Source organism: Triturus cristatus, chromosome 10 (genome assembly GCF_964204655.1).
Source record: "Triturus cristatus chromosome 10, aTriCri1.1, whole genome shotgun sequence".
Taxonomy (NCBI): Eukaryota; Metazoa; Chordata; class Amphibia; order Caudata; family Salamandridae; genus Triturus; species Triturus cristatus.
The window spans coordinates 480,785,327-480,810,176 of record NC_140593.1 but is presented as its reverse complement, the minus strand read 5'-3'; positions in this window follow the sequence as shown (position 1 = coordinate 480,810,176).

The following is a 24,850-nucleotide window of genomic DNA, read 5'->3' as shown; positions in this document are numbered from 1 at the left end:
GATACTACCTGTGTAGTCATGCAATCAGCTAGGCACTACCTATGCACTCATCCAATCACCCAGGCAGTACCCATGCACTCATCCAGTCACTCAGGCATACCCTTGTACTCATCCATTCACTTAGACACTACTCATGCACTCATCCAATCACTCAGGCCCTAACCATCTAACCATGCACTCACTCAATCACCCAGGCACTATCCATACACTCACACAATCACTCAGGCACTACCCTTGCACTCATCCATTCATTTAGACACTACTCATGCACTCATCCAATCACCCAGGCAGTACCCATGCACTCATCCAATCACCCAGACACTACCCATGCATTCACCCAATCACTCAGGCACAATCTATGTACTCATCCAATCACCCAGGCTCTACCCTTGCACTCATCCATTCAATGAGGCGCTAACCATGCACTCATCCATTTCCCAAGGTGCTACTCTTGCACTCATCCAGTCACACATGCACTCATCCAATCATTCAGGCACTATCCATGCACTCACACAATCACCCAGGCGCTACCTTTGCAATCATCCAATCACTCAGACACTACCCTTCTATGCATCCATTCACTCAGGCACTACCCATACACTCATCCAATCACCCAAGCACTACACATGCACTCACCCAATCACCTATGCACTATCCATGCATTCACCCAGGCACTATCCATTCACTCACCCAAACACTACCATTGCACTTATCCATTTACTCAGGCACTACCCTTGCACTCATGCATTCACTGAGGCACTATCCATGCACTCATCCATTCACCCAGACACTACCCATGCACACATCTAATAATCACCCAGGCACTTTCCATGCACTCACCCAGTCACCCAGGGACAATCCATGCACTCACCCATCACCCAGGCACTCTCCATGCACTCACCTATCACCCAGGCACTAGCTGTGCACTCATCCAATCACCCAGGCACTATGTTGCACTCATCCAATCACTCAGGCGTTACACTTGCACTCATTCATTTACTCAGGGGAAACAATGTTTACAACCCTGTTAAAACAACGTGAGCCTATTGCAACGTGGTCCTTACAATGACTGCGTTGCTACTTCGCAATACCTTTACATCGCAAGTCATTACAATGACTTGCTGTAGGGAGTGCAACGGTATTGGATATAAAATCCAACTCCTTCCCTGCTGTTGCACATACTGGAGTAGGCATAGTAAATAGAACTCCTAAGTCCAGTGCGCCCCTACAGTAGGTCGTTGTAATGACTTGCAATGTAAAGGTATTGCATACTAACAACGCAGTTGATGTAAAAACTGCGTTGTAATAGTACGCAACGTATTAGCATGCGTTGTAACATGCTATATTCTTTACTCAGGCACTACTCTTGCACTCATCCATTCACTCGGGCACTATCCATGCACTCATCCATTTACCCAGGCACTACCCATGCACACATCCAATCATCCAGGCACTACCCTTGCACTCATCCATTCACTCAGGCACTATGCAGGCACTCATTTATTTACTCACACACTACCCATGCACTAAACCAATGACACAGGCACTACCCATGCACTCATGCAAACTCCCAGGACACTACCCATGCACTCATCCAATCACCCAGGCACTACACCTGTACTCATCTATTCAATAAGGTGGTACCAATGCACTCATTCAATCACCCATGTCCTACTCTGCACTCATCCAGTCATCCAGGCAGTACCTATGCACTCATCCATTCAGTCAGGGGTGACCTATGCACTCATCCATTCACTCAGGCACTACCCAAACACTCATCCTTTCACCCAGACACTATCCATCCCCACATCCAATCACCCAGTCACTACCTTTGCACTCATCCATTCAGCTAGGCAGTTCCCATGCACTCATCCATTAATTTAGACACTACCCATGCACTCACACAGTCACCTAGGCACTACCTTTGCACTCATCCATTCAGTCAGGGACGACATATGCACTCATCCATTCACCCAGACACTATCCATCCCCACATCCAATCACCCAGTCACTACATTTGCACTCATCCATTCACCCAGGCACTACCCATGCACACATTTACCCACCTAGTCTCTACCTTTGGACTCATCCATTCAGGTAGGTAGTTCCAATGCACTCATCCATTCACTCAAGCACTACCCTTGCACTCATCCATTTACTCACACACTACCCTTGCACTCATCCACTAAAGCAGGCTTGTGATGTGAAGTGGTGCGGTGCTCGTCGCAGTGCTGGCAGGTCACGGTGCAAGCAGTGGCATTGTCATTGCTGAAGCGCTGTCGTCGACTGAAAAACTGGAGTCGATGGCGCCGGCATCAGTAGGCCAAGGCTGCGGTGCGGAATGAAGGCGGTGTGTCGTGTAACTTTACGAGCAGTGCCCTTGAACCACGGTGAAAGCAGCAGCGTCGATTTCAGTGTGGAGCGTCGTCATCAGGGATACCAAGGAATCGTCGTGAAGCAAGGTGATGCGAAGTGCAGTGCCCACAGGTCGCGGTGCGAGCAGCGGCTCAGTAGCAGCGTTAGCAGGTGTCATCGTGAGACCAGGGTCGCGGCGTTGTGGCAGTGCCCTCTGCGGTGCCTTCAGGACACGGAGTCGCAGTGGCGTCGTAGACAGTGTTGGGTTGCTTTTTCTTGTGTTGCAGCACAAAACACACAGTCTCCAGTTCTGAGGGCAGAAGAACTTGAAGTCTCTGCTTTTCCTGAGACTTCTTGAACAGGGAGCAAGCTCTACCTCAAGCCTTTGGAAAAACTCACAAAAATAGATTGCAGAACGTTCAGCCCAGTCCTTTCACTGCCCAAGACAGAAGCAGCCACTGCAGGCCAACACAGCAAAGCACACAGCAAAGTGGTAGTTCCTCCTTACAGCTTCTCCGGCTCTTCTTCTTGGCAGTCTTCTTGGTCCAAAAGAGTTCTAAAGTTCAGGGCTTTGGGCCCCACGTATTATAGCCCCAAATCCTTTGTCCTCTCAGCCAGAAAGTGTCTGTACCCAGCCAGAACCAGTTCTGCCATCTCTAGTGTGACTTTCTGGCAGGAGGTGGAGACGGCATTGTCAGAGGCAGACCATGCCCATTCAGGTAAAAGGAAATCTCCTCCCCCTACTCTAAATGCAGCCCAGGTCTACTCAAACCTTTCTTGACCCACCTAGACTATCTGGAGCCACGGCTCCTTCCCAGCCGCTGTCATCCAAAACCCAGACAGTCAATCCACAACCCCAGCAGAGGCCTACTGGATGGCTGAGCAAGAAAATACCTACTTTCAAAAGTGGTATTTTCAAACACAGAATGTAAAAATAACCTTCACTAAAAAATGCATCTTTAGATTCTGAGTTCAGGCACACTAAACTTTATATATTTACCTAGTTCCCAGGGCCAGTTATGTTTATAAGATGTTATAAACAAACTCCCCATTCTGTCCTATGGGAACAGGTAGCCTTCCAATAGTGAAAAATGAAATTGGCAGTAATTCACTATCAGGACAGGCCACACACACCAGGGCATGTCCTGCCTTTCACTTACACTGCACCCTGCCCACAGGGGTACCTTGGGCCTACCTTAGGGGTGACTGACATGTACGAAAAGGGAAGGTTAGGGCCTGGCAAGTGGGTATACTTGCCAAGTCGACCTGGCAGTCCCAGACTGCACACAGGCTCAGCAATGGCAGGCCAGAGTTACATTTACAGGCTGTTTGTTTGGGTGGCACAATCCAGTGCTGCAGCCCACAAGCAGCATTTGACTTACAGGCCCTGGCACTCTCAGTGCACTATACTAGGGACTGACAAGTAAATCAAATATGCCAATCATGGAAACACCAATCCATAACACAGTTTACAACAGTAGCACTTGCACTTTACCACTGATCTGCAGTGAGAAAAGTGTGCAGGCACTAAGCCAGCAAAAACAGTAAAAACTGGGAGGTCAGAAAGCAAAAACTCATGGAAAACACGCCAAAAGATGCCAAGTCTACCACTATGCCATGCAGAGGGTAGGTAATTAGGACAGCGTGTTTCATCATTATCCATTCATGACATGCCCAGAAATAGATAAGTCCCTTTACATGTCTTGCAATTACTAAAAACTTAGGGGCTTATTCATGAAAGCCCTGCATCACTTTTGCATGCCTGATGCAAGGCTCTCATAAGGATTTATGAAACCATACAAAGCCACCCCACTCGGCTTTGAGTGGCCTCATAAATCATGAGTAAGGTGATGCAGTTAAAATTGCTGAGTCGCGTTACTCTGTGCCCAGAAGGTGTTCCACGGGCATTGCAGTGGGTTTTGTCAACCAACACCCATGGAATTTGATGCTGCCATAGATTTACATAGCAGGGAGTAATATGTTCATTTCTCTTCGTTTGTCCCACTTTCCTTCTGCAGCGCACACAGAAAGAGGAAAACGCCTTATAGGATTGTTTTTGTGCAGTAAGGTGTCCCTTACTACACAAAAACAATCCTACCTGCAACGAAGACACACTCTGGCTCTAGGTGGCCAAAATGGCACCAGCGCAGGCAGAAAGGACAGAAATGAACCGTCTTGCTAACATTACTGTCCTTGCTGCACTTCCCTAAACCAAAATGCCATAATGAGGCCCTAATTTTTCTCTTCACATCGAGAAAGATTAATTTACACTGATCTTTAATACTTCAGAATGTTGTATTAACAAAACAAGTACAACGCCCATCTCTTGGTTTTCATTTTTGTTTTGTTATGTTGATGTATTAAAAGTTAAGCAAACTACAGGTTTCTTTGAAAGATACAGAATTCCACGTTATAAAATGTAATATTGTCTAAAAGATAACGTAGATGGAGTCCATACAATTTTAGCAGGTTAGTAAAGTAACATCCATGATAGGGCTTGTTTTGCAAAGGTTGGACTGGGGAACCAAAAGTAACTGGGGCAAAAATGCTCAAAGCAACCCCACTCCCTTCATTTACTCGCAAATCCTCTCTCTTTCCATCCATTAATTCTCTTTCTCCTTCTCTCTTCTCTTTCTTCCCCCTATCTCATAACTTTCTCTCTCCTTTTCCCCTCTCTCTCTTTCTTTATCGTAAAGCCTCTCCTGCATGGTTGAGTTGGGGAAAATGACAGAGGCACCGGGAGCGTCCCTGGTCCTCCAATGACTCCAGCCCACTGGGGAAATGCCTGGTTGGATAAAAGGCCTGTCCAGCCATAGGTTTCGCTAGTTGCACAGGGCTCATGTTATCTCTGCCACATGAAATACACACAAATCATATTTATCCTAGGGAAGCCTGCATTCCCAGGCTATTGTCATTTGCAGGGTGAAGTTAGAGGGCAGTGCTTTGAGGTCTCTTCGATTGGTTCATTGTTCGAGGCTACTTCTGCTGATCTGGCAGCGTGTTCCTGCCAGTTAAGCTTTCTTTCAAGGTTGTATGCCGAACTCTCGGTACTGCATAACTGAATCTTCACAGAAATCATAGTTCACTTATATTACAGAGATTTCAATTATTTAACTGATCACCACTTACGTGATGGAAAATCAAGACCTTTTGTTAACAGCACAATGCGCCATCACTGGCCATCATACAATAGCCATAATTTATCCAAGAAGCAGTTGAACTTCCGCTGAGATGTAACCTTTAGCAACTAAGAAAAATCAGACATTTAATGGTGGGCTTTATTACCCACAGAGCAAAAAAAAATATGAACTTGTATTATTATTTTTTACTGTGCTTATTTCTTTTTACACAAAGTTAGCACCTAGAGTTGAGATTACGCAGAGATTCCGAATCATCGTAAACACGCCAGCGGATTTATAATGTAATTGCAGAGCTGAATTTCAATACTTAAGGCTGGGAATTGCAAAAGGACTGCGCCGGTTCCCCGCTCAATGTATGGTGATAAATAACGCTGGCTGAGGGTGAAGGATGCAGTATTAATTTTATGTCTACGCATGCACGGCGTAGAAGGCACGCGCTACTTATTAGTCATTGACTCTGTGAAGGTGTCCCCACCAATGAAATCGCTAGATTGTGCATGGATATTTGAACATTCTGACAAAACGGGACTGAAATGCTGAAATAACAGAATATAAGATGTCAAATTCCGAGTACAATGCTTGGCAGATGGAATTCAGTTTTCTACAGATGACCTGCCTCGTGCTCTGGTTGAAGAAGAATGGCTTCTTAAGTTGATTCGAATGTATTGGACATATTATATGTGCAACAATACATGAGCCACACGAATATTAACTGAGACAATGTAAGGGCCAACAGATCCACTGACTTGCACATGGCCAGGGTATTGTGTTCGCTTGGTTATGAAACGTGTGTTGGTGCTATAGACGGTTGTATGCCAGTATATCTGAGTCAGAAATATGGTCTAACATAAATATTGTGTCCTCAATCAATCAGTAATCTTATAAAGCGCGACTACTCACCCGTGAGGGTCAAAGGCACTGATGTGGTTGACAAAAATATTGTCAAATGAGAGTAGATGTTCTATTATTAACTCCTATGGGGCATATTTGCGTCAACGATAAATAAGACACCTGGTGGCTGAACCACAAAGGTATCTATGAGAACTGGAAGTAGTACCACAGCAGCACTCTTTTACGTATGTTTACATGCCTGTGTGCCTTGGCCCATAACCACTATTTATTAGAGGTACAGAGAGGGCACATTTGTTTCTATTACCAGTCGTGGCTGGCACGGCTCGCGAGTGGCAGGGCGGGCGTGGGGGGGTCGAGGGCGCGCAGGGGGACGCAATGTAAAATAAATAAATAAAAAAAACACTTACTTTGCCTCCGGGTCCCACGTCTCTGCTCCTGTAATCTCCTCTGTCGGACATTGGGAACAGGAAGCACAGCCAGGCTCCCCTGACCAATCAAAACACTGCAATGCAGCATTGTGATTGGTCTGAGTGTCATGGTTCGATGCTCAGCCAGGTAATTGGGGCTTGGGCATGTTCTCCCCGCAGGCTGCAATGCAGCCTGCGTGAAGGAAACAGGGAAAGTGTGCATGACTGTTTAGCCAGTCCCAGAGGGCCAGCCAAACAGTGCACTTAGGAGTGGGCAAACCACTCTTCCCCTGCCCTGCACCAAGAGCAGAGCAGCCCCGCCCACCCGCATAGCAGCACGGAAACATAAAATGATAACTCAAAGTTATTATCATTTTATGTTTCCTTTAATTGCACTACTTAAAAGCAATCGGGTGACGCTCCTCCGCCATAGCAGAGGAGACGCCACTGTCTATTAGTACAAATTTTATATGAATATTCCCTAAATAGTCCAGCTCTAGTTGTTTTGGGGCCAAATGACAAAGGTGTGGAAGAGTATGTAAAGAGTGCAATAGGAGAACTACTTTATGTACTCCAAAAATGTAAGTCAAACCAATTCACAAAAGCAATTATGAGTATGAGAATTAGTACTTTCATTAGTACTCTTTTACATACTCTTACACACCTTTGTAAATCGGCCAAAAAATGTACAACTGCTTATTAGTGGAAATGCTAAGAAGGCACAGTCTTTTCTATTTCTACTAGTGGTACATAATTATTCCATGAATATTCTCATGTATTTCCCATTTTAGAGGTTTTTGGGACAATTCACAAAGGCAGGAAAGAGTACATAACAGAGTACTAGAGGAGTATTAATTTATGATCTCCAAATTGCCTTTGATAATTTCCTATTTTGTGAGTAGGCCCCAATATTCATGGCAGACAATATTCTGAATTTGATATTCCGGCATCACAACAGTTTAGTCGGCTGTTTGCAATTGAACTGGAATGGTAGTGCCATTTAAGATAGCTGTTTTTAACAGCTCAATTCTCTTTTTAGCCAGTGCTCTATTTTAGTACAGTCCAGCTTCAATGCTTTGTATCCTTCTCCCGATACACTACTCTACAGATGTCACTGGTGGTTTATGGCAAAACTTTGAAAACAGCTAACAGGCCTCTTGAAGATTTAAGCAGGATCTTGGTAGAGGGGGATCCCGTAGCTCATGTGTGTGATCTCAAAAGGATAAATCACTGAGTCCTCCATGAAGAGATTCAAACTTCCGACTTTCAATTTGGTTTTAGCATGCTGTAGCTGGATTAGGAAATCAATTTTAGAATGAGAATGCTGAAATCATGATTTCTAAACCTCAAAATGCAACCCTATAATGTGCTTTAAGGCTGTGAGTACTCCAACACCATCAGAGCTCAAAAGTTCATATTTGCCAATAATTTAACAACTACAGTTCAACTTAGCAATAACACAAATGTTTGGAATAAGTTTACGGAATTAGAGAAATTGGTTTTAAAATGTTAGGCAAAAATTTCAAAAAAAAAGAAAGGAGCAGTGGAGATGTAAATGTAGTTGTTAGTCTGTGCGCGGTGCCCAAAACTGAGTTTAGGAGGCTGCTTTGTCAGCAAAAACTAGCACAAGAAAAAGTAAGCCGCAAACTGTTTTGTCCAGGGTCACAAGGACAAAGTCCATTATCATCCATACTGGTACACACCATTGCTTTCACGTTTCTTGGTGCTTTTCTGTGGGTCTCCAGCCACAGGACCATGATGTAGGCCTCTAAGCCACTATTCATTTCTTCGTTCAAGAGTAATAGTTTCCTTCACGGTGCAGGAAAAGACACTAAATGTCTCTCCCACAGCTCCCTGGTGCTCAAAGCAGGCTTCAAGAGTACAGGTCTCTCTTCAGTCATGTCTCCCTCACGCTGCAGTGCCTGGCCCAAAATGTCCATAGGAAATTTGGTAAAAGCACTAATACATGGTGGGTGCCTTTTTGGCACTCCACAGCAGATGAAGATCTTGCTGCATTCAATAACTTGAACATGGATGCTTTAGATTTCATTTTGTCTGCTATTATTAGTAGTGCCGTCAGGTCCAAACCCTCTTCTCCTGGGTAAACAACCGTTTTTAATCAGCCAAATAGGGGTGTGAAGACTAGAATGTGAGTGGTGATTGGGATATAAGCCTAAGAAGAAGGCACTCAGGACATAATAAAAAACTGTTTTTGAATTCTAAATCCAATTTGCATGGCTCCAAAATTTTAAGCCCACCGAATACTACTATCGAGGTTTGCAAGATTGTCGGTGAGCAGCCTAATCTAAGCATAAACGTCCCTTTTAGGAGTTCTCCCAAGAGATATGTAACAGGTCATCAGACTATTTTGAGAATAAACTTGAGGTGATCTGCAATGATTTCCAAACATCTCCAAGAGCCTTGAAGGCTCCACCTTTCAACAATCTGTTCCAGAATGTGAGGCCATTTGAGTACTTTTGTAATTTCAATTTACTTTTTCTGCTCAACCTTTTAGACCTAGTTACATCAGTTTCCTGAAGCTTTCCCACTCAAACCCTATCTTCAGCATTAAATATGGTCTCCTGGGACCCTCTTTTGGTTATGTTATAGGAGACTGGTCCTCATGACCATGTAATGGTTTGGTTTAAAGAAACCCTATCTGCCTGACAGGACTCAAGGCGTTTAGCTGGGCATAATTTCAATCTAGCTTCAAGCTAGCTGATTCAGGACATGCAGCAGGACTCTTCACTCATCTCCACACTTTCCAATCTCTTTGGTCACCCTTTGGCTCTATTGATTCATTATCTTTTGGTTTGAAGTTTATTAGCTGCTGATAACATGCAAGTCTTCATTTCTATAGATGATTCATAGCATGATGGTACTATGTTTTCTAATGACTGTAGACTGGTGGCTGAGGGCTGGATGTGCACAAATGTCCTTAAACTAGATACTGATAAAACAGAAGTCTTAGGGCCAGATTTATTCTTTGATGATTGGAGAAGTGTATGTTGGGATGCCAGAAGGTATTTATTTGGCCATCCCAAAATTACTCCGTCCATCAGATTTAGAGTTGACCACTAGCTTAGCAGACATCAACCAACATCACAGCAGTTCCATTTAAGGAACAACAAATTTTGGTGGATGGCAGCTGGCAGTTTTTTTATCCTTTCACCAAGCTTTTAAATGTGTCTGTTTTTTCAGAAACAAACTCCCAAAGCAGGTGTTTATTTCTGAGAAACAAAAAAAATAATGAATCCCACACCATGGGAGTTTACTCCAAGGATGTGGGGAATCATTATTTGTTTTTTTCTGTCCCTCACCCTTTGGTTTAATCTGGCAGTGATGAACAGGAGAAAGGACATTACCTCGTCAATCCTAAATAGGACAGTCTACGTAATGTCCCTCAACCCCCCTTAAAACCCCTTACCCAACTCTGTTGGGCCATCAGAGGAAGCTCTCCATAGTTTGAGCCAATAGGGGTTCCATAGACAGAAAGCTTATGGTCCCCCATCTCGAATTGTGGAGGTTGGACGTACAGGGAATCTGAAGTTTGCGGACAATAGGAGTACTCTCTAACACCGGCCAAGAGTCAAGAACCTGGGGGGCACTACTGTGGCTGTAGGACTCACTCCAACAGAGGCCATAACAAGGCCAAGACAGGCCCTGTTGGTAATGGTCAGCTAGGCAGTAGCAGACAAAGGGCCTCTGGAAGCTTGTTGTGTACAAGTAGCTCAAATAGGAGGTCAACTAACTGACTTTTGGAGTCACTTCAGGAACTTGAGTTCATGACAAGCAGGTCGGTATAGCTTCAGGTTCTTCAGACAGCAGGGCCGTCCTTCTGATTCTTCACAGGTCCAGGATTATTCTGAGGAGGGTCCTGGGGATAGCACATTTATGTCCAGTGCCAGCAAGGGGGGTGGGGAAAACACCTGGCCTCTCTAATACTGTTGGGTTAAGAGGTCCCAGGGGTGACCTTTTTAATTGTTGCAGCAATTCCTGTGTGTTTTAATGTAAACTATCTCCAATGCCCCTCACTACCTGAATCCAACATTGCAGAACCATTGTTCTCCTGGTCAGAGCTCCCCGTGCCCACCCAGAGGTGTGGCTATGAGAATTGAGCAAACTCTCCCTTGTGACCACTCCAAACCAGTTCTGGGGTGGCTCTCACTCCCACTGGGATAGAAGAAAATTCTACTAGCATGACTAAAGAGAGGCACGCCTAGGTGGGAGCCAGTGATGGCATAGGCAGCCTTTAAAGTAGAGGTGGGCCTAACTTGCGTAATTCTGTGACGCATAATCACATAGTTACCTAAAACTACAAGATTACGCAACATTATGTGAGAAGAGTATTTCTGCATTTAGTTCTATTTTAATATTTAAAAAATGCCCTTTGCGTCCAGAATGAATGCGAGTATGCATTTTGCAATAGAAAACACCTCTAAGTGCACAAGAACATGAATTGCGAGTGCGAGCAGTCGCTCTCTAAATGTGTACTTTGAGTAGGTTTTTTCCCCAAGGTTGCATTTTACCCTTAAAAATAGCATTACATGCAACAGAATATAACCAGCAGTGTGAGCAGTCACACGCACTTGCTGAATTTGCTCTTGTAGTAGGGTTTTCCCTTCAAATTATTTTCTTTAGTGAGCATAATTGTGTTATAGTTGGTAATTCTGCACTGAAGAGTAATGCAGAATTATCGAAATTACTCTGACTCCTCTGGCATAATAAATATTACTCCCAGGCCTACTTTAAAGCCCAGAAAGGCGCTGAGGACAGTGCCCCCAGGCCAACCTGTTCAAGGAAGAAAAACGCCTTCTCTAAAATCGTTATTTCCAGAACAGTAACACAAATTCAACTTGACCATTAAATTTGTTTTTAAATTACTATTAAAATGAACCCTTGAACTGTTTTTGTAGCTGTTCTAAAATTGAACCCAAGGTGTCTAAATTGTGTTGAGAAGAAATCCTTGGTAGTGAAAGAAGGTGGGCAAAGGAAGCAAGAAAAAAGATAGGGGATCTAAAAAAAAAATGCATTCTCATTGGGGTACAATTGAAACCAGGTACCCATTTCCCAGTAAACTAGCTCTGTGAGAATCTGTAGGAAAGGTTGATGGTTTTCTAGACCTTGCCTGTCTGAGGAAGAAGACTTCCATCAGCTTCCCAATAAATACCCTTGGGCAGGACACGGTCTTTCCCTACTTGACCCAGATACCTGACCCTAGGTTATGGAATGAAATTTTGAAGGTGAATTCAATCTTTTTGTCCCATAAGTGGTGCAATGTAGTCTGGGACGGTAATGGATTCTCTACATGCTCCCTGAATGTAAAATGCTCATTGTATCATGTACTTATGGATAATATTTTATATGTCTGCCCGTATTACATTTTTAAGACCCCTATTTTTAAAAAGTCAGACATTTCAAAGATTGGAGGCGATGGAGCTGCTGTCAAAAATGCACTATCTTAATGCTGCAGTAGGAATAGCACATTTTATATTCAGTGTCAAACAGAGTTTTAAGGATGGGTTTGAATACGGTGTGCTGCTTTTGGGGGGTTAGTGGGTTTTAGGTTGATATTATAGCGTACAGTTGTTTTATTGGTTTATAATGCTTTATGGACAATTGTCTTGATAAACTTAGTTTTACCTTTCTACAAAATTGAAATTAAGCACTATAAGTTGTTATAGTAAAATCCAGTGTTCTGGAAGAGCTGGCCTCACCACAGTGAAAAACACTGTCATAGCATGTAAAACATTAAATGTACTTGGCATGCTTTTTAAATACCATGCGCCTTGCCCAATTGGCATTAAGGGCCTACCTTAGGGGTGATTTATCACCAAAAAGGAAGGTTTAGGCCTAGCAGAAGGTTTATTTTGCCAGGTCGAAATGGCCTGTCCACTCAAGTTGCACTGACATGGCAGGAGTCATATTTTACGGTGCTTCTTTAGTGGGTGGCATTATGAGTGTTGTAGGCCACTGATAGCATTTCAATTACAAACCCTGGGTACATGTAATACCATATACTAGGGACTTATAAGTAAATTAAATGTGCTAATTAGCAGGAGTGAAGTGCAGAGAGTCGTCAGTAAAAAAAACTGATTCAACAAAAGAAGGCAACAATCTGGGGGTATACCATACAAATGATGGTGATTTCCAACAGTGGTTGTTTTGATGAACTTAAACAGAACTCTAAAATATGCAATGTGTTAGAGAAGGATAATGGAGGAATGAGTGGATTGATGGTTATGTGGTTTTATACGTGGATATGTATTTGGCTGGATGACTGTGTACAAATAATGTGGATGGTTTAGCTGGATGTGTGTTTTTGCACAGCTGGATGGATGCAGTTCTGAGTAGATTTGGGAATTCTGAGCTGTGGGTTGGTGGATGAATCATTTTGTGAGGGTGAATGAATTTGTGCTTAGGTCAAGGTGAAGGAGAAACACATTAGGATGAGTGGATGGACGCAAAGGGACAGAGGAATGCCTGTCAATCGAAGGATAAATAGATGAGTGCATCGGTGTATACTATAGGCTTAGATCCCATAGTTGGCGGCTCTAATGGCCATTAAAGGCCGCTCCAACAAGAGAGTGGGCCTTTAATGGCTGGTAGAGGGCAAAATCTTCTAATTTGTAAAACTAAGGCCTCATGGAGCCTGAGGGGACTGAAATCCCCTTGGGCTCCATGAGGCCTTTTTTCACAGCAACAGCTGTGAACAAACATTGGAATGTTGATGCTTCAGGCTTCTACCAGCCATTAGAAGCCTGGAGCACTCCATTGTCTTCAATGGAGCGCTCAACATTCCAATGTTCTAATTCTGAATAGAATTGTGTAAAATACAATATAGGTAATTACATGTACAAAATATTGAACAGATTAGGCAAAACCAGTGGGCAGAAATATTAATCAAGACAAAGGGAGGTAAAAAAGAAGATGAAGGTAGGTGGAGGAAGCTTAACCTTAGGAGCAAGACAATTAGTGAAAGTATGAATAAGCTGGTGTAATTGTTTGTGTAAGTATGAGTATAAGAAGACATAACAAGGAACAATGATATGGGTAAATGTAAAAATAAGCAGCATCAAGTGCAGGAGTAAGTGTATGAGTAAGAATAAGACTGAGTAGGAGTAAGAGTACACACAGGAGTGAGAGAGTAAAACTGGGATTATAGATGATACAAGTGATAAAATTAGGAATGGAAGTAGAGATAAGAGCTTGAGTGGGCATGGGCATGGGAGTAGGGCTATGAGGAAGGGTAAGACTGGCAGACAGGTAAGAGCAAGGGCAAGTGTTGGTTAGGAGTAAGTCACCTGTGGCTTTAGCTGCTTTCTGTGCCAACAGTGGGGACAACACGCAGGGGCACATTTACAAAAGAATGACAGGGTGCTGCGTTAATCCCAAATAGCTAATGCCGTGCTCTGGCATTCTGCAAACACAGGGACACACTGTATTTACAATACAGTTCATCCCCGTGTTTTCCCTAGCACTGCCACTGAACTCCGCTGCCTAGCACCAACTCAGGCACACCTACACATAAACAATCCAGAACGGTGATGTGTAACTTCTATGTGTGCAGCACACATAGAAGTTGCACATTTTAAAAGACTGTTTATGCGCCCGAAGGGACACATTCCTAAACATAAATAATCATTCATGACCTTTTGCTGTTTCTTTGTGTGCTACAAAATGCACCACATATAGAAACAGCAAATACGAGGAGAAATAAAGCATCTCGCCTCATTTCACCATGTTAGGACCAGGTTTTCCCTGGTCTTAATTTTGGCGAAACCTCCTATTTACGCCACCCTTGTAAATAGGGGGCAGTGTCAAATTCAATGGGAGTTGCAGTGGAACGCCCACAGCAACACCCATTGCCCATCCCTTTCACGCTAAGTATAGCATGAAAGGTTGCTTTATTTACAAGATGTTGTTAAGCCATGTTAAGTTGCTTAACACCACCTTGTAAATAGGGCAAAGTCCGTATCGCCATAGGAATATTGATAAAAGTGACGTTCCTGTGGCGATAGGGGCTGGTATATACCCCCTCAGTTCTATCAATGAACCTCCATCCCACCCTATATTTTGTACTTCTATTGAAGTAGGATGAAGATAAAAAGTACTGTCAGGAATGTAGTAACCAATTTGAGTTCCTTTTCTCCAGTGCATCCATTTAAAGGAGGATTGACAGCAGATATGACACAGATACTTTTGTGAGCTCAGGTTTGGGTTTCTTCTAAAACTGGTAAAACACATAGAGAAGGGCTTATACTAGACCCCAGCTGATGACTAAGGTTAAGAAGCCATTATACATTTGGAAAGAAAATAAGTTGTCTGGGAGCACTGATGAAGTCTGAGGGCAGGGTTTCCATACAGGAGTTTGGAGGAATTCAGGTAGGAGGAACGGTCTTTATTTCATGTTAGTACCTTGGGCTAAAGCAACAGCGAGTACGTCCTATGAGGGCCCCACCGTCCCTTCAACTGTCCATCTCTTAGATTTCACTCCACACACGCACCCACCAATATTCAAGTACATCATTCACTCTTAGCATTCCAAGCCCCAGATCAGACATTCATTGAATGGGGAAACACAGAAAACCATAAGCATGATGCTATAAAAAGGGTGACTGTAGCCTCTTCCCACTTGTAATGGCATAATAACCATAGGAAACCTACTACTTTGTATGATTGAAGGAATTAGCCATGTGTAATAGTTTTTTGACACTGGAGAACACCTAACTGCAATCATCTGGTGAATGTATAGATAAACGACCAGTAATATTATTCTGGTTACTGATGACAACTGATGCCTTTTCGAGCCAGGATACCACAGAGGTCTGCTGAAACTTCAATACAAGGCTCAGGCTTGAGTCTGACGAATTTCGACATTATCAGTAAATATTACCCTGGACGTTTTAAGCAGCCATAAGAACACAGCAATACTGATGTTTTGTTTCCTGACTTGTACATTTTGATGGCGTATTATTGGTTTCAAGAACAATGAAGGTCATTCTATATCAACCAGGCACTACTTCCAAGGTCATACTGATCTGTTTATTTTCCCCTACAACACAATTCTCTCGTTGCCTAAAACCGATAATATGTTTTTCCTGTGCACTTATAGTGCTGATGGATAGTGCAGAGAAATATCAGATGGTGGAATAATTTGTGTTTGCTCTTTTAGGATTGCCCATACACCCTTTGGTTTTTAAACTAAAGGTAACTTCGGCTCTAGACTGTGTCATCGAGTTCCCGTGTTTGAACGCGGTTTCGCATTCAGAGACAACAACATACATCTTAACTGAAGACCGCAAAAAGCAGGAGCAAATAGGCAACACTGATGAAGCGCAATTAACCACAAATCTGCCAGAATTTGACCCAAATAGTTTCCATTGTAATCAAATTGAAACCAGCTTGTGACGTCAGACAGTTTTCATAAATGTAGTTAATTTCAGGAAGAAGTGAATGATGCGTTGGATTTGTCATTATGTTGTGGAAATATAGCAACTGCCAATAACAGTTGCAGTTAAACAATAGAATGAAGCAAATGAATAACTCCTCCATCTACAGAAAGCAGAAATGTATACATCTTCTAATAAATTATATGAATAATAATCACACATAGAGAGTAGAAGATAATTAGAATAATTTGTGGATCAACAAAAATCAAAATAAGTAAGAGATATGTATGCATTGTGGTTCTGTACCTGTTATTTTTTCTGATGGATTTGATTATTTCTACATCTCTTGTTCTTGGCTGTCAGGCATCTTTTAGGACCCCTTAAAAAGTTAAACAGTCATTCATTCAGTAAAAGCTTTGGGGCATATTTACTAGAAAATGTCAGAGCACGGAGCTGCGGCAGATTTGGCAGCGCCGGGCACTGACATGTTCAAAAAGTAGGGATGAGCAGTATTTATTTACTACAATACAGCGCACCCCTGTGTTTTCCCTACTGCTGGACATAAAATTAGCTGCCTAGTGCCAACTAAGGCACCCTTGCACTATGCGTTGCAGGGAATGATTGTTTATGTGCAGGAAGTTGTCCCTTCCTTCACATAAACAATCCATAAAGGCTATTTGCTAACTCTATGTGTGCTGCATTCATTAGTAGCAAATCATCATTATTAAATGATTGTTTATGTGCAGCACCTTCCTGCACATAAACAATCATTAATGGCTTTCCTTTTAATACTTAAAGGGACAGTGAACAGTAAAGACAATCCCATTGTGCATAGAGTTTCAGAGATATAATCTAGCCAGAGAATTGAGAGGGCCTTGTCCAGACTATGTCAGTCTGTGATGAGATCCCTGCACAAACTAGTAACGGGGTTAAGCCACACACTAACCCACAGCTGCAAAGGGGCCAAATTGACCTTATCCGAGATGTACACTAAGGTTAGCTCTGAATGCAAGATAAATGTTGAGCCTGGGGGGGGATAAAATAACTCTCTGTGAAATTCAATTGTCCTCGGCTTGGAGAGAGGAAGCATTTTGATGCCCCCAAATGCTTGCACCATACAGGACAGTGGAGACCCACTGAATTTATATATATATATTTAAAAGTGGGAAATGGTCCCTTTCCAAAATGCCCCAGGTAGATTGAACATTGCGCCAGCCGGTCGCCCTACTGGGCTGTATCCATGAGCTATTGAGTTGCAGGTGCCAGGAACCCATGGAGGTAGAAATAGATGGCTAAAATGACTTCCTCTGCTGAGCAATTGACCTTTTATTGTAAGCTTGGTTATTATTGTTTTACCTGGCCCACAAGCCATAATGTGCGACTTACCATAATTTGTTGTCAGACCTAAGCTGCTCATGAGAGAGACAAAACAGTCCACTAGCGCCGAAGAGCAATCAGGGTTTGTGCCAGTAAAATTGCGTTGTCATCATACAATAACGTGGGCACCTGTGTATGAGCACTCTTATTGATATCTACTGAGGCCTTTATCAGGGAGGGACACAGTCCATTAATGTAAATAATGAAAAGTAGCAGGGCCAAAATGCTCCATAGCCGCACCCCGCTAGCAAGTGGAAATCGTCTGACATTTCAACTGCAGGGCCAAACGTATTTTCCTAGCTAGAATTTCATGTAGGACATGTAAAAAAATCACTAAAGCCACCTCCACCCCAAGATCCAGTAACACCCGCTATAGCTTGGTTCTATTAACACAGTCACTGGCTGTGGAGAGGTCCATGAAGGTACAATGGGCAGTGCTTGACAATGCTGTACTTGATAACAATCAAATTCTGTTTTAATCACTGCTCCACCATACCCAGCCCAGAACAGAAGCCAAATTGCAAGGGTCAGAGGATATTATTATCTTTGTCCCAGAATGTAAGGTGATTGAAAGTTACTCTGCCAATTAAGTTGGCTGTGCTATCAATGAGGTAAACAGGGCGATATCATTTGGGAAGCATGCAATCTCCTTTTTTGAAGATGGGTACGATGGTAGATAAAGCCCATGAGCGAGGCATGTTATTGCTCAAAGAATGATTAAATCCATTGGAAATCAGCAGTCCCCACTGATCAATAACACACTTGATGAGGTCCATCATTACCCCATTTGACTCAGGGGCCTAGCTTTGCCAAACAGCAACCTCCTCCTCTTCTGATAATAATACTAGAAATGGTGCAGAGTTGGAAAATCTGCCCTGCAGAAGTTCCCCAGATGCTCCTTTTTCATCTTAGTGGTAGATGGCGCTAAAATGTGAGACCCGTTCTGGCCCCAAGATCATACAACTCAAGAGTGGGCTTTCCAGGGCATCCCCTTGCCTAATCTTCTTGACCATGTCCCAGAATGACTAGCTGTTTTTTACTACCACAGAGTGTTCCAGGAGCTCCCAGTCCCTCCTATGCAATGCATCCTTCCCTGCCTTCAAAGTGTTTTTATAAATCTTCCGACTTCTCGATCCTTGCCCCAATCTTTTGGGCTAGCTACAAGGGCCGTCCTTAGCCCGTGGCTTGCTGCTGAGCAGTGTCTATCAAACCACCATGGGCTGCCAGTTAGACTGAAAAGGTTTTGACACAAAGTGTCTGATACCCCGGCTTAAATTTTCATAATCAGCTAACATGTTATTCCCACATGTGTCTGACAGACAATTGAGGAAAAGTCCAAGCTGTGTCTTCAATAATGTGGCCAGGGTACCCCCTGTTCCACTGAATGCCAGATAAGCCTGAGGCCATCGTTGGAATGTTGGGTGATAGAGATTACCTTGGTGGGACAATTGATCCTACTAACCAGGAGACGGCACAGAGCAAAAACAACATTATGGTCCCCCCATTCTGACTCCACAACCACACTCTTAGAGAACCATGCCTAAAGGGTAATCATCACAAACATATAGTCAATGATCCGGGCTTGACCGTGTCCTCTGCATGAGGCTATGTGTCACCCATCCCCTCTGAACGTGTCGGCAAGTTTGACCAAGTCATGCACTGCTATATATCTTCCCATCTCCTTGCCTCAACTTTCGCATTGCCCCCAGGTTGATGCCTCATGTATCGGCCCTCTAACCTTTGAGTAGGCTGCCAATTTTGCATTGAAGTCCCTACAGAAAAAATAACACGGCTGGGATGTTACACCAACCCCTAAAAGCTTAAAATGTGAGAGAAAAGCAAACAAAGGAGTAAACTAAACTCACACAGGATAAGAAAAATCATTATCACAAAGGTTAATGAAATAAAAATAAAAAGTGGACAGTTTATCCTGAATAGGCAAAACTAAAAAGGTGGAGCTCCCAGAGTCAATGGCAGTCACTTCCACTTGCAGGCTTAAGTTAATATAGATGGGAAGGCCGCCCTCCGATCTGCCACGAGACGAAGGGAAGGCCGGCGAAAATAGCAAGAGAAGCCCTTGCAAGATGACACAGAAGTATACCAGGTTTCCTGAATAACAACAAAGTCAAACTTAGCAATATAGGCCGGGTTTGTAATCTTGTCTTTAAGACCTGCGATATTTCAGCTCAGAAGAGTGAAGGGACAAGCCATACATTTCTCCAAAGATCCCTTCTTTGTGGCCAACGTTTTATGGGTGCCAGCAGTGGAAATTGACTGTACAATACCATCTGAAAGTCAGTCTTGGCTGGAAAAGGCTTCATAACAGTTTGCAGTAGAGATAAAGAATTGATCCTCTTGGGTTGGTGTAAAAACTGTCGGGCCTTGGGCCTTTCCCGACTTTAACAGAGCTAGATGTAAAGAGGGTGGTAGAGGTTGCTTGTTCCTCACTTAGCTGTTGGACGGGGTTACTGAAGATTCCGGTTAGTGAGCATTGGTTGGTGTACAGGAATGCACTCTGTTTATAAAAATAGGCTAATGGGACTAAGGCAATATTACTCTCTCCTGCTGTGTGATTTCTAGGCCAAAACAGGAGACTTTGCACCAAAAAGAGGGATCTAAAGTTCACTATCACACAGTCCCTTGGTTTATCAACTGGGGTAGCCCAATGCAACCACACCTATGGGTCAGAAAAATGTGTTTGGCAAAATGAAAGGCAACCCTATGTAGCACACAAGTCAATCTAAGGTTTTGTTGTGCAGCTCCTTGTTCTACCCACTACGTAAAGCGGGGACCTCTGTAGGAACAATCAAGTAGGAGCAAGAGGGAGGAGGGAGATTAACTGTTACCTGGTTGGAAATGGAAGGTGGCTCACCATTCAACTGCCCCATCATTGGAAATTACTCGAGGCACAAACAACTTCCTCTCTGCCTGAGCAGTGTGGTGACCTAAGGGCTTGACTGTGCTCCGGCCCCAGTGCGGATTAACTGATTTTATTGTCTCCTGTAAATAGTGCTCTGGTCGTACCCTGGGGGATATGAGTAGGGATAGGAGGGTTCACCTGAAGGGGCTATGGAGCAGGTGCCGGTGGGATCTCTCTGACGCAAGAGATATGGTCGGCGACTTTTGGAAGAAGTGAACTTGGTAGTGCCGCAAGCATTGAGCTTCTAGTAGCATCCCTTCATAAAATATTACATACATTGAGGAGTGAGGTTTGAGGTTCCCACAGCCCCTGTTGAGGGAGTTGGAGAGGTAGAAAGATCACAGACCTCCGTCCCTGTAACCAGCATAAGGTTTGCCTGAAATGCTTTAATGAAGTTAGCATTATGCTTAGTGCGGGCACCGCTCTTTACTTTCCTGATCGGTGCAGGATTGGGGCTATCCGTGTCGTGTTCTAGCCTGGATGCCGAGTTGGTAACCTCAATTGAAGTGGTAAGAATAGAAATGGGGGTGCTGGAGTTATGAGGCGTAGCCACTGGGGACCCTGAAACAATATCTGTCGAAAGCATACCTAGGGAAGAAGAACCCAAGTTCATTGCGAGCCTTGTCTCAATGAGAGCAATGTCTGTGCTGATGACCCCCATGGCTCTTTCCAGCAGATGATCGATGGAGGTACATTTTACAGGAGGAGTACAAATAAGATTACCACCTAAAGGTTTTGTTTTACCCATTTCAAGACAGATGAATGGACAATCCCGGACAATCAAATCAGAGTGGGCGAGATGTTTGAACAGTCCAGTGCACACAAACAAATTCAGATAAGGTAACTTGAAAGAAGCAAAACTATACCTTCAAAGCAGAAAGCCAAGGGGGCTTGCCCAGCCTAACCTCTCCTGGGCTCTGACGGGTGCAGAAGGGCCTGCTCTTTGCCTGGTTTTCGCCGGTGCATGCGCCCGGGCGTGTCCCGCACTAAAGGAGGAAAGCTTCCTTGTGAAGCGCCCCCCTGGCACTGATTGGTGCAGCTGAAGCTTCACACTCCTGCAGCTGTTCACAGGTTAATCCCGCTGTGGCCCATAGGCTGCTGAAGACTACCCATGCCTTGGGGTCCTGTGACTGTATAGAACGTGCTCTTTCTTCTGATGGATTTGATTATTTTGACATCTCTTCTGCAGACTGTCAGGCATCTTTTAGGATCCCTTAATAAGTTAATACTTTCTCTGCCTATATACTACCTACCTTATCGTTTTTCTCCTTCCCCACTATTTTTCCATGCCATGATCAGAGTTTTGTTGTTTTGAGGCTCGTGTGGATTGGAAATGGAGTAGAGGAAAGGAGGGTTGAGCAGGCAAAGCTGTTACCGAAATTTGTTTGTACACAAACGTGATGACAAGCATGGATAACGATGCATGTCCATTGGGAAGTGTAGGGCCACAGAACCATCCCTGCAGTGCAATAAAGCACTCCATAGGCGGACCCGTACACCTCTTACACTGTCTTAATGGGCAAGTGAAGTAGAAAGACAAAATGTCACACATCATGAAGGACAGTTTAACAGTTTTAAAACCTAAAGCTTGTACAGGGGACTCTCATGCAGGTTATATGTGCCAAATGGAATTAGCCAATGTACCCCCTGTTTCAAAGATAGAGCACCGGCACACTACTCCTGGCTAGCAGGTGTGAAGTGGACAGAGTGCTAAAGCCAGCAGAAAGATAGGGTTCAGCAAAAAGCAAAACATCAAGTGTGACCACGCAGAAAGGCGTATTTCCTGTATGTACCAACTGTAAGGACAACAACTTCATCAAGCAAATCTTCTTTATTAACACATGAAAGCTTTGCAAATCATAAATACATTTAAGGGTTTGTACGTTTGCGTATGTTGGTGACAATCTCCCAGTTTGTCCATAAAGGTAGTCCGTTATAATGTGATAAGGTAAACAATATGCTTGATGTTATCTATCTGCTACTTTAAGGTAACAGCCTGAAAAAAACAACCAGACATCAAGATGCTCGCGCACTACCCACTGATGATAGGTATAGATTAAAACTTTTTTTTTTTTAGGGTTTTTAAGCCTCATTTACTGATCTATGTAAAGTAGCATCAATTAGTGTTGGGTTTAAAAATTGACATTTTCAGGCTGAAAAAAGGATTCTTATTTTTTTACGAAGATGAGAGCTCATTAAAAGCTGATACAGCTTGTACCCTTCACCAAAATTATCTGTATTCGATGTATTTTTAAAATAGTGATTGCTGGTTTAAAATTATTGCCAGAAGTTGTCGTCTAACGCAGCCATATTACTCTCTCTCATAATATGTATCACGATTGACTTAGAAGAGGGCCTCAGCAAAATATCAATCTTTGGAACAAAATTATAAGATGTAATGGTCTGTGGAAATGTTGTCGGTATGTAAAAAATAACGCTGTTAGATATGTAATATGGTGTCAATTTCTGAAATGGTTTTAGGAGCGTGTTCAACTTGAACAACTCTACCAGAAGCAAAAATCAACAGGGTTTGATCGTGGACATACAGAGGGGCAGATTTACAAGCCCCTTGTGCCACTTTTGCGTCACTTTTCCCATGTTAAAAGTGACGCAAAAGTGGCGCAAGGGGCTTGTAAATCTGCCCTAGAATGCTTAAATAAGGAAATCCACATCCAATGTACATACAATTAATTGCACGCTTGTATTATTCTACTTTGAGACTGCAAAGTCCGTCCGCATGAAGAAGCCTTTTCCTAAATTCAATATTTGTGCTTGCTCCAAAATTGTGTTTCATCACAACAAAAGCAAACACTTCTACATTCTTATTGCAGAAACTCGAAATCAAGTTGAGTAGCGAGGCTATTCTAATGCTCACATGTATTTTGTTACTGTTACCAGCTACAAAGATGTAAAAGGGTGATGGGATCCTAAACTAAGATGTTTTATGACAGCACGCCGATGGTGAGGGACTCATATAAAAATATAAATAGGCACATGAGAAACCATTTTATTTTCATTAGAGCCAAGCAGAGAAAGATGTCATTACTTGTCTTAAATCATTCAAACTTTTAAATTACTAGTTTCCAATCACATTTTACTTAAATTGTGATAGAGAAACATTTGCCGGGGAAGTCCCTCGTGGTATTTTCTCCAACTATAGTATCTGGTAGATAAGACATGATTTTGCATGGGAAATGGTGGATTGCAGGAATGCTTTTTTAGGGTTCGGCTGCTGACAGGTTTAGCAGTCTGGCTAGTTCCTGATGTGACCACTAAACACTCCACACAACACCCAACAGCACAACATACCATAATACCAGAAATTTTCAGAAAGAGACTTTAGGTCATAGGCTTGCTTGAGCTGTCTGGTGGTATGCAATGGCTTAAAGAATGGCCAACTTTAACATCATCCAGCCACATTACACATATTTTTCCATTGTTTTTACAGTACTTCTATCTCGCAGCACATGCCGTGAATTATTTCTTTTATAATTTATTTGCTGTGTGCAGTATTACTTATATACTTTGAATGGATTCTACTGCTTTTTCAATTCTGCTGATACTTTTATTATATCATTTCAATGCTGTCAGCTTTTGAAGGTTTTGCAATCACTGACAACCCTAGCATAGCTCCTTTAACGAGTTAGACTAGAAAAGCTCCGAATGCGGGCACATCTCTTATTCCACAGTCCGCTCAGAGCCGCCATCACAGGGCTCTCATGAACGCAGGAACTATTGTGGTAATACTTCATCAACAGGAGCTCTTTTCAGCGTCATCTCTTGCCTCTGCAGGCATGCTTCAATTTCTTATTGATAATTGCATTACTCCTAGTACTACTCCCTCCCTTTAATTCAGAACAAATTAGGGTTTTTTGTCTCCATCAGACACCAATCACAAGCAGCCCGATTAAATAAAATTCTCTCTACTGCTGCCTTCTCCTGTACGTAAACAAGCTCAGTATCAAGAACCAACTCAGTTTCTCAGTACTTGGAGGGCCTTACTTCTCTGAATTAAAGTGAGGGAGTAGGACTAGGAGTAATGCAAATACCAGCAAGCAACTGAAGCATTACCTCCACGTCCCTCCCTCACTTGAATTCGTAACAAATGAGATTTAGCAAGAGAAACAGGCCAACTTAGTTGCAAGCAGAAAGAAATCAAATTTATTTATAATGATGACACTCCCCATATTACTTTATAGAGGAGAGAACTTCATGACCAAGGACATTATCAATTACATCATGCTCAGCAATCCTGTGATGCCTCACATAGGTTGAAGGATTCACCCACATAGCTGCCCTACAAATCTCAAAGATCAAGGCACCCTGTAATGAAGCGGCCATACTACGTGTGGATCTCCCGTGCATACCATGAGGTGGACCTCACCTAGTGGACCATATGCCATGGAA